The sequence below is a fragment of the Phascolarctos cinereus genome, unplaced genomic scaffold (assembly GCF_003287225.1).
Source record: "Phascolarctos cinereus isolate Bilbo 61053 unplaced genomic scaffold, phaCin_HiC Scaffold_4;HRSCAF=312, whole genome shotgun sequence".
Taxonomy (NCBI): domain Eukaryota; kingdom Metazoa; phylum Chordata; class Mammalia; order Diprotodontia; family Phascolarctidae; genus Phascolarctos; species Phascolarctos cinereus.
In genome coordinates this window covers 559,456,570-559,468,752 of record NW_027555847.1, presented here as the reverse complement: position 1 = coordinate 559,468,752, position 12,183 = coordinate 559,456,570, and positions in this window count along the sequence as shown.

Here is a 12,183-nt window from a genome sequence, read left to right as displayed (position 1 = left end):
ATAAAGCATAAAACTAGTCACATTCAAATAAGATGATGGACCATAATGCCCTGAAGTTTCAATCATTTCTTTGCTCTCAAACAGGTCTCAGTTTTCTATCCATTCCCTCTGTCTTCCCTCACATTTAAATGGAAAAAAGACTATGTTTCTTCTTGGACCAATTTTATCACTTTTTAAAGTTCTGTTTCTGCCCCTTTGGGCCATTAAACTGCTTACCCATGAAAAGGGCAGTGTCTTACATCCATCACAAGTTGTTTCAATTCTTTTTCTTTGTGCAGAAGTTCATTTTGTACCTTAAAATTTCATTTTATGCCCTATTCTACAAGCAAATTGCTCACATACTAAAAAGGCAGTATCTTACACTTTTAAATTCTTTCACTTTTTATCCAGAAAGTCTTCTTTTGTCAGTATTCCACCCCTCCATTGGCTACTGTCTTCCATCCCCAGCAGGTTTCATGGGTCGTTATTACGTTCTTCTGTTTTATACATGGGTTCTATAGATCAAACCTCCACACAGAGAGTCTCTTCAGGTATCTGTAGGAATGTCCCTTTCTTGGACCACTCAAATACATCTCTGTTTCCTGTTCTTGATCAGCTCACAGTAAATCCATAACCATTTACCTTTTCTCCCTCAAGAACCTGATGGTGTGCCCCATAATTACATTAGCACACTCTCCTAAGTCTTCTGGAGTTCAGAGAGGAATTTTGTTCTCTTTCCATTTTTCTTAATTTCTTTTGTCTTCCTCCAAGACAACTAGGTTGAGTTATGTAAAGTATTCTTAGAGTCTCCAAAAAGAAGGAGGAAAGACAGAGTCAACACTTCCTGGCTGCCACTCTTATCAACATGCCTTTGACCCAGAGAGAGTGAGCAGTCCTTTGGTACATGTATAAGCAATTATTGATTGCCAGTCCAATAATCTTTCTATACTGTGTCATGTACTTCCTTTGTATGTCCTAGAATTATTCATGTTCAATTCAACAAATTAGATCAAATCAAGTCAACAAGCATTTATTAATTACCTACTATTTGCCAGGCACTGTGCTAAGTACCAAAGATACAAAAGAAAGGCAAAAGATAGTCTCTTCTCTGAAGGATCTGACAGTCTAATAGGGAAGGACAGCTAGCAGTTATATAATATTGTAAAGTTTGGAAAACTTTACAAGTATGGTCTCATTTTATTTCACAACAATCCTGGAAGGTAGGTGCTATTATTAATCCCCATTTTACAGTTGAAGAAACAGAGGCTGAGTAACTTGCTTAGGACCCCTATGTGGTACAAAGACAAAAGCAAAGTGAAAATTATACCTACCCTCAAGCAGCTCACATTCTGCCTGGGGTAGATACACCTTATAAATAGATAAATAAATAATTTGAAGTGGGAGCACTAACAATTAGAGGGATCAAGTAAATCTTCCCCTAGAGATGGCACCTAAATTGATCTTTCAAGGTTCCTAAAGAATCTAAGAGGTGGAGGTGAGGGAAAAGTGCATTTTAAGCACTGGGGAAGGTCAATACAAAGTTATACAGGTGGGAGATAACATGCTGAGCTTATAAATAGAGCTTTGGCTAGAGTCCAAAGTGCAGAGAGGGGATTATGTAAAACAAATCAAGAAATGTAGGTTTGGAGCAGATTGCTAAGGGCTTTACATACCAAGTTAAGGATTTTGTATTTTATTCTAGAGGCATTAGGGATTCTTAAGCAGTGTACTGAAATGGTCAGACCTATGGAGAAGATGGGTTGTAGCCAGGACAACCTAGAATTGTGGAGGCCAGTTGGGAGGTTGTTATAATAGTCCAAGTGATTAGAATCTGAATTAGGGTGGTGAATATGTGATTAACAAAAGAAAAGAGGACAGATACAAGAGATGTTGTACAGGCAGAATTCATAAGACTTGGAAATAATTAGATAAGGGGTGAGGAAGAAAGGTTGAGGATGACTCTGAGACCATAAAACCTGGGTAACTGGAAGAATGATGGTGTACTCAAACGAAACAGACAGGGTTTGGGTTTTGTTTATGTGAAGGAGATGATGAATTGTTTCAGATATATTGAGTCTGAGATGTCTAGGTGGGACAGTGGATAGAGCTTCAGGCCCGAAGCCAGAAAGATCACCTTCCTGAGTTCAGATCTGCCCTCAAATATTTACTAGCTTTGTGACCCTGAGCAAGTCACTTAACTCTATTTGCCTCAGTTTCCTCATCTATAAAATGAGCTGGAGAAGGAAATAGCAAACCAGAAACTTTGCCAAGAAAATCCCAAATGGGATCACAAAGAGTCAGACATAACTGAACAACAACAGCAAAACCCAAACTGAATATTCAAATGAAGATGTCCAAGAAGAGGCTAGTGATGAGAAACTGGAATTTAACTTGAAACTGAATTCTCCTTTGATGAGAAACAATGCTGGGAACATAACTGAAGTTCCACAAATTTTAAAAAATGAATTTTTATTAATAAATTTTGTTTATCCATTACCAAAATATCTCCTATTTTTCTTCCTCCCCCCTTCAAGAAAGCCATCTCATTCCTCTTTTTCTTTTTTCTTGACTTTAAAAAGTTATTTGTTCCACAAGTTATCATTGATTTGATTTTCAGTGTTTCTTTCCTAAATCTTTAATCCAAGTAGTGGTCCAGGATGGAAAGTGTTTGATGTAACCAAGGCCTTCAGGGAAGGACACCACCACATTGCATTTAGCATGCTGCATTGCTCCAAAATCATGGAGCCTTATGGGAATAAATGCTCCTTTACCTTTCCCTCAGCAATATACCTCCACTGAGTGAACTGTTAGATTTTTTTTTCATTACCTAATTTAGCTTCAAGGTTTTTGTTGTTGTTCAGTTGTTTCTGTCATGTCTGACTCTTCATGACCCCATTTGGAGTTTTCTTGACAAAGATGCTATAGTGGTTTGCCATTTCCGTCTCCAGCTCATTTTATGGATGAGAAAACTGAGGCAAGCAGGGTTAAGTGACTTGCCCAGTGTCCCACAACTAGTAGATATCTGAGGCTAGAATTGAATTCAGGTCTTCCTGATTCCAGGCCTGACACTCTGTCCATTCCGCCACCTAGTAGCCCAAGCTTCTTGCACTCCTCTTTATTTTTCTTTTTTTCCCCAGATTAGCTACTAGCATTTGCTTCTCAGATTAACTTTACTGGCTTCAGAAGCTGCTAATGCCTCATATCCCACCTCTCCTTGAAATCAAATTAGGTTGAATGTATTTTATATTTACTTATATGTATATATCTTGTTTCCCCTTATAATGATGAGCATTTTGTTTCTTTTGTGTTCAGGTACTAGCAGAGTGCCTGGCACATAATAGGTATTTAATCAATCTTGTTGATTGATTGATCAATTCCTCCTATGTCTTTGGAACACTTTCCCCCACTGAGTCCTGTTTTCTTTTCTCCCCTCCCCCTTCACTAACCTGTATTAGATTTGGAGTCCGAGAGAATACAAAGCTTAAAGACCACATGGAGCAGAGTATTTTCTTTGAGTGTGGGCCAGCAAGCCCTCCAAGAGTATGACCTCACATAATTTTTCTCCCGGGTGTGGAATCTTGCCATAAAAAGATGATTCATGAGAAGAAATTGTCAAGTTTCTGCCTGGGACCAAGTGGAAAAACTCAAGTCTTAAAAATTCCAGACATTTACACAGCAAAGCTGAAATTCACATAGAACCAAATTTATATCCTTATGGTTTGGAATCTGTGTTCATTATTTCTCTCACTTGACTTGGAAAAAAAAAGCACAAATTCTGCTGAAAATGCTTTAGCTGAATGACATAGAAGCTTTTAGCTATGCATTTGAAACTCATTGTAGGAGTTGTTTGAGGGTTCATGCTAAATGACCACTCACTAATTTCCTAAGATGGTTCCAATAGCCAACTTCTTAAGAGTCCTTTTCATATTTCAGCAATGAAATCCACTTAGATAGGGCATAAGAGGAACCCGCTTCATATTGATTTCATTCTATAATATAGAGAATATGGTTACCAGGTGGTTCCAATTTATTTCCAATGCATGAAGGAACCAGTCAACAAGCATTGATTAAGCACTATATGCTAAGTGGATAGAGAGCCAGGATATGACTTAGTGGAGAGAGAGCTGGAACTGGAGTCAGGGAGACCTGAGTTCAAATCCAGCTCTGTGACTCTAGGCAAGTCATTTAACCTCTGTCTGTCTCAATTTCCTCATCTGTAAAATGGGTATAGTAATAGCATCTATTTTGCAAGGTTATTATGAGGATCAAATGAGATAATAATCGTACTAGCTTGGCACATAGTAAATGTAATATGTTAGTTATATTATTGTTGTTATTTCTACATGCCAGGCACTATGTTAGGCAGTGAGGGCACAAAGAAAGGCAAAAATGCTTTGCCTGCCCACGAAGAGCTCACATTTTACGCTAAGTAAGGGGAACTATGATCCATGAAAACAAGCATAATACTGTATTTGTCATATTTAGTTTTGGTGTTGTTTTCTCCCAGACACCTCCTACACTTCTTGTCTCTGCTTTCTATACACTTTTCTAGAGGTTTCCTGGTTCAGTTCTTTTGTTGAGCATAACGCAAGATGTGACTATAAAAAATGAGGCTGTTAACAGAGACCAGAACTATTGCACACAAAATGAGTGTTGTCTGGAAGAGTGGCAGCCGTCTTAGGAGGTTAAAGCCTCCCTGACCACGTTACCACTGCTCACAACATTTTGGAAGCTCTTTTGGAATGCTGATCAGGGCCAGCAGACAAGTGACACAGGAAACCACTCATTGCTTTAGACTCACATCTTGGTATCGACCTAAAATGCTACTACTAAGCCAGGTCACAAATCTTATTTGTCACATTTCAAAAAATTCACACCCAAACTCAAAAGATAAAGATTTTTGACTGTTTAGCCTGATAAAATGAATTTTATGGTAGCCTCCAAAAACAATTCCAAAAGAAGAATGCAAGAAATTCTTAGAGCAATGATAGGCCTCTAAGAATAAGTGTCAAATCTCTGACGTTGCCACTTCAAAGGAAACAATGGCTTTTTGCATGTGTGGGTTTGAATAGATTTGCTTTAGAAATCTGAAGTGTTTCTTCTTTGAAGTCAGGACTTCACATCATAGCTCAACAACTGTGGAACAGATGGGATCCCACCATCCAAACTCTGCATACTGGCTATTTAAAAATGGATCCCCAAGAAAATGATAGTAAGATGGGGAAGGACAGAATAAATATGGCTAATAGGCAGTTAACAACCACGATAAGTAAAAAATACGTTACAATAACACCAATCTAACTTTTATGGATTCATGCCATGTAGCTTGAACTCTATCCTCAGATACTGAAAGAAATGGTGCATGTGATTCCTGAACCATAGTCAGTGATCTCCAGAGAATGGAGGAGAATAATAGAATTACTGCAAGATTAGAGAAGCGTAAATGTTCTGGTATTCAAAAACAAGGTAGAGAATGGAGTTTACAAACTATTGGCCAGTGATCTTGCCTTGAAATCCTGACAAAATTCTGCAACATAGTATTAAAGGAATGATTAGCAAACAACTAGGAAAGAATGTAGCAATCACAAAAGGCTAGCATGTCTCTATCAAAGACACAGCATGCCGGACTAATCCTATATTGCTTTTTTTTTTTGATGGTTACTAAGCCATTAGACTAAAGGAATGATGCAGATATAGTTCGCGTTATTTCCAATTTATCCTATATGTAGCTTGTTTGTATGTAGCTGTTTCTTGATGTCTCCCCCATTAGACTGTGTGCTTCTTGAAAGAAGGTACTGTCTTTGACCTTTCATTTTTTGTTCCCATCCCTTAGAATAGTATCTGACACATAGTAGTTGCTTAATAAATATTGACTAACTGAAAAAAATGGCTACTCAAATGAGTTTTTGTAAATCTGACTCTAATTTAAATGGTGCTCCATTTGCACCTGTATGACGTTGAGAGGTAAAGCTTGCAACTGGCCATTTACTCTGATACCTATGATATACAAAATTTCAGATGCACAAATTTGATTAAATGGGATGAATTTAATATTTTATTTATTAAAAATCGATCTTCAAGGAATGTATGCACCTAGGAGTCCAAATGAACATCATTTTCTGAAATGCTCTCTGTTTCCACAATGTGGCCAAAGATATTTCTATTCATAGGTTTGCTTGCAGAGAATTCATGGACTCATCTGAAAACCTGTTCATTCAATGCAAAGTAAACTTAAATGGGACTGATTTTAAATGGATCATGCTATTTAAATGATTTTCCAGATGTAATTAAGAGAACATTTGTGTGTTGTCGGTTTCTGGGAAAGAAGACAAATGAGTAATTTTCTCTCCCTAGGTAATTTCTGACCAGGCACAAATAAATCTAGTCATCATGATAGTAATTTGTTTTTAAGATAACTTTCCCATGAAGAGTTTCACAGGAGGCACTTTAGTAATGGAACATAATATTCTAGCAGACGCTGAAGGTGAACTAATCATGATGTGACCAGCTTCTACCTCCCCCTTACTGATCCAATCCTCCCCCCAGAACAGCCATCTGAGCAATTCTGAGACAGTCTGGGTTCTGATGGTGACATGTATTTAGAAGCATCTCATTATCTCATTGTTGAATCAAGACTCTGTCACGGACCTCAAACTGCAGCCCCATTGACGTGACTGATGGTCATGTTATTTGGGAGCTGCTCAAATAAAAGGTCACCAGCAAAATCGGATCTGAGAGTATTAGCATTCTTGTCAAATCTCTCTCCATCCTCTGCACAATGGAGGATCTCAAAATGGACCTTCTTTTCCTTCCCATGTTCTGACAGCCCAAAGCAGAGGGCTTTCTGTCAGGGTATGGCTTATGCCAGAAATAAAAATAAAAGCTCCGTTAAACTTTCAGGACATGGTTGCACATTTTTAGGAGCCGCCAAGTTTTTTGAGAGTTGAGCCAGTTCAGCAGTGATATCACTAGACCAGCGTCTCCTAGGCAATGGAACTGGTTGCCATGACAACCTCAGTGCTGCACCCATCAACAGCTTTAAAATTTTGACAGTTCAGAAAGTGACTATTTAGGAATTTCAATTAGAGCCGACATATACACATTTAAATTAACAAACTGCTTTTAAAAGTCTATTGGAGATGATTTAGATGATGAAAGAAATCAGAAATCAGGGTCCTAAATTATATTCTCAGTTGGAGATGGGTTTTAGGAGTGATGAAGAAAATATTTACCCGGAAAAAAAATTCCACAAAAAAGTCTCCCTCCCCCTTTTTTTATAAAGTGAAAGAAGCCCACCAATAATAAATAAGTGGTGAAAAATGATCAGTGTTTTTTTTTAACAGGGAAGCCACAATATGTCACATTTATCAAGTATAAATTTTGCATACTATTAAATATTTCTTTAGCATTTCATTTTTCAAGTATTTGTGAAATTCTGACCAGGAGTTTTTTTAATTTAACACAGCCACGTTACAAATAGGTTACTTCTCTTCTTTCCATTTATATAGATAGGGGAAACTAAAGGACAGGAAGGCTAGGAGATTCAACTACTCAGTAAAATTGTAGCTAAACTATGTTTAAAACTCAAAGTATTTCACTATATGGATTATTGACTAGCCTATAAACAACACATGCTGCCCAAATATTCTTTTTAAACCCCAAAGACTCTTAATGGATATGAGTTTTCTAAAGATCAGCATTTGAATTAATAATAAATGAAATATTTCTTATTGATTAGACTCAGGAGGAATTTTAATAGTGCCAGAAATAATCATGATACCTTAGATCAGTAAAGTTTATACTTATTAAATCATGTTCATATCTACTACTTATTCTGTTCCTCAAACCAACATCTGATTTGTTGGGTATGTGGGGAGGGATATTATTATTCTATTTCACTGATGAAGAGAGGTACAGATATTTGCTTAAGATTGTACAGAGTTAGACAGAGACCCAAAGTAGTGTCAGACTCTAGTTCTCTAGCTGATACAGTGGCCCCCTTGATATTCCACATTAACTTTGGGAAGCTTCTCTGTCCATTTGCTATCCTTTCCACTTCAAGTAAAGAAGAATTGAGAGTCCATGCTATTTTTCTCCTATCTCCAACTCTGTCCTTCTGCCACAAGTTCTGTTCTGGTGAATGAATGAATGAATGAATGAATGAATGAATGAATGAAGTTTATATAAAAATTACAGAAATAAAGATGAGAGTTATGCTAGGCTAGGCTTTCTCCTGTCTGGATGAAACATCTTAGCCCAAAAATCTCTTCCCTCCGCTTACCTCACATAGCAATCTATAAATTTCTTATCTTTTTTTCTGTTCTGTTGTACATTATAGAAACTTTTGAATATTATTATCTCCCCTATAAGACTATCAAATCCTTGAGGGTAGAGCATGTGTCTAGTCACCTGATAATTGGTTGAATAAATGATAGTTACACCTTCTTCTGGACTATAAACTGGAGTCTTAAGGACTAGTGGAAATTCCAACGCATCATCAGCATCATCATCATAGCCAGCATTTATATAGCTCTTTAAAGTTAGCAAATCATTTGACACATTATCTATTTATTCCTTCTGGCAACCTGGTGAGGTAGGTACTGCTATTATCCCCATTTTATAGATGAATAAACTGAGGCTGAGAGAAATTAAGTGACTTCCTTAGGGTCATATAGTTAGTAAGTATTGGAGTCAGGATTTGAACTCAGGTCTTTCTGACTCCAAAAACAGTACTCTATCTATTGTGCTACCTTGCTGCCTCATATGATAGACATGGTCATAATGACTTACAGCTATGTGACACATTTTATATACTATTTAAAGTTTTTAAAAGCCACTTTTCTTGTAACTGTGTGAACATTATTATCCTAATTTTGTTATATTATTTTATTGATTATTTATACATTTTTATATTTATATAAATTACATAATTATTTATTACATTATATTGTTTATATTAACTGTTTCTTGAACATAGTATTACCATTGACATAGATTATTTTCATAAGATTAAGAGAGGTCAAATATCTACCTATAATCTATCACCAGCTAGGAAATATTAGAGTCAAGATATGAACCCAGGGCTTCTGACTCCATTTTTACATTTCTTTCTGATATACCATAGTACTACCATCATCATCTTCCCCAGAGCTAGGGTTTGGTAAAATCAGAGTTATCACTTTGAGCTTTGTGACTGGGGACTCAGGAGGATTCTCAGGGACAGAGGCCTAGGTGAGTTCAATCAAAGGGCCACACTTGAGGACCTAGAGGGTCACATGGGCCTTGAGGCTGCAGGTTCCCCACCTCTAACCTAGGCTGAACATGTTACTTTTATTAATCCTAAGAACTGGTAAGGCTTGAAACCCAGTGGGCTAGTTGGATAGGATCATGGAATCACAGATTTGGAGCTGGAATGGACCTTAGAGATCATCCATGAGTCCAATTTCCTCACTTTCCAGATGAGGAAACTGAGGTGAAGAGAGGTGACTTGCCCAAGGCTGTCTCACAGAGAGTAAGGATTTGAATAATCAGGCACTGCTAAGGAAAACTTGAGGGGTTCACATGTGAGCCATCGACAGGAACTTGATGCTCCAGTTGCCAAAACCAGCACAATTTGATAAACTTTGGAAAAATGGCCAGTGGCTGGCCCCTGGGTATTTGTGGAGGGGGAGGAGTAGGGAGTATGTGGGGACTGTGGAGTGCTCAGAGTATTAATGTTAAACAATGATGACTAATATAAGACAGTGATTTGTTCACGATCCATGAGTCAGTGTAGGGGTGGAGGTGAGGTTATTAAGTGAAGCTCTCCAGCAAACTGTGAGAATTCATTCTGGGTCTTTGCATTCATATCCCAGGGTGGGGAGGGAATGGGAATATGGAGGGAGTGAGTGATCTCCTGATACTTCAAGTCCAAAGACCGAGTATGTACTGGGTCCTAAGCACCCATCTCCAGAGAGATTCTAGCATTTTAGGAGCTATGCTGACCAACCCTGAACAGAGTCAGATATCTAATTGGCAGAGCTCTGAGCTCCCAGATATCACTTCATGAGAAAAGAAAGTACCTGGGAATGGGGAGTGACTGAAAATCAGATCCAAAGCTTTGGACTAATTATCAGATTGATTTTCCTTCTACCATTGCTTGGGGAAAAGAGTAGAAGACATCACGATGGAGCCACAAGGTGGCTCCAGCCTATTTTTTAAATCAAAGGGATCTTGCTATTCCCTATGCCCTAAAATCTATCTCCCACCTCTGTGCCTTTGCACAGTCTGCTCCCCAGCCATACCCCCATATCTGGAATACTCTCCTTCCTCTTCTCCACCTTGCAGAATACGTAGATTTCTTCAGAGCACAGCTGCATGCCACCTCCTACAGGAAGCCTTTCCTGATGCCCTCAAGGTGTTAGTATTCTCCTTCCAACCAAATTATTTTGTGATATATCATATATACATGAGAAAGAAAGAGTGAGAGGGAGGAAGGAGGAGAAAGAAAGGAGAATAAGAGAGAAAGAGGGGAAAGGAAGAGAGAGAAGAAGAGAGAGGGAGAGGAAAAGGGAAATAAAGGGGGGGAAAGAAAAGAGAAAGAGAAAAAGGGAGAGAGAGATGGAGGAAGAGATAGGGAGAGAAAGAATGGGAGAGAGAGAGGGTGGGAGGAAAAGAGAGAGAGAGAGAGAGAGAGAGAGAGAGAGAGAGAGAGAGAGACAGAGACAGAGACAGAGAGACAGAGAAAGAGAGAGAGAGAGACAGAGAGAGAGAGAGAGAGAGAGAGAGAGAGAGAGAGAGAGAGAGAGCGCTTATAAGAGATTACTTTGTTGCAGACACTGTGCTAAGTCCTAGGGATACAAATATAAACTAGCACCACAGTCTCTGTCCTTAAGGAGCTTATATTCAATTGAAAGAAGAAAACAAAGGAGATCTGTGGGGAGATAGTATTCTCCTTCCAACCAAATTATTTTGCGATATAGCATATATACATGCTGAGGTATAGAGATAGATGGGAAGTACGATGGAAGTCAGATAAAGCAAAAGCTCACCTATCAGAGCAAAGGTACCAGGGACTGAGTTCAAGAATCCAATACAAATGATTAAGCCACCATGGTGAACAGATCTCTCTGAGCAGTGACCCAGACACCTATTCCTAGTAAGATGAGGCAAAAGCTCACCTATCAAAGCCATTTTATATGCTTACTGGTATATGTATTGTCTCTACCAATATCATGTAACTTTCTTGAATACAGGAATTGTTTCCTTTTGTTCATGCCCTGAGAATCCAGAATAGTGCCTAGAACATAGCAGATACTCTGTTAATGCTTTTTAAATAGAATTTCTACACTCCTCCTCTGGTTGAGTCAGGTTACTGGGCCCAGCTGACTATTCTCTCTTTCCCACTCTTCCTTTCCCTGTCTCTTCCTCCATCTCTCTCTCCCTTTTTCTCTTTCTCTTTTCTCTCTCCCTCCCTCTCTCTTCATTCCCCCTTTCCTCTCCCTCTCTCTTCTTCTCTCTCTTCCTTGCCCCTCTTTCTCTCTTATTCTCCTTTCTTTCTCCTTCTCCCTCCCTCCTTCTCTTTCTTTCTCATATATATGTATGTATATATGACATATCACAAAATAATTTGGTTGGAAGGAGAATACTAACACCTTGAGGGCATCAGGGGCTTGGTACAGATGCTAAGGTGGGAGTGCATCACACAGGACACACATCTCCCATAAGCTTCAGCCATTGCGCTGTAACCCAAGATTGGTCTACAAGTTACAGCTATGAGCTCACTCCTCTATTCCTCTTAACCCCCTCATTCCTCCAGGGAAGAGGTTAAGCTTAGCTAATCTAGCTTCATCATTCATATTCTCTGGAAAGATGGCAGTGAAGAAGAGGATTGGTCTCTCCAGGGTCCTTTGGCATCCCATGATGACTTCAGCTACACATGATAGACTCATCCTGCTCTTACCCAGGCTTGATTTATGTGGCAGAGATGCTAAGGGCTCTGGGCTGTGCACAGCACAGGGATAATGTCATACATTCACAAGCTGGTCTGAGGGACTCCAGTCAAGAGGGAGAGATCACTCTTTAAGAGGGTGTCGCTATAACAAATGATGAACTTTATGGTCTTAGAAAAAACATGGAAAGACTTGTACAAAATAATGAAGAGCAAAATGAGCAGAACCAAGAGAACATTGTATAGCGTAACAGTAATATTGTTTTAAGAACAAC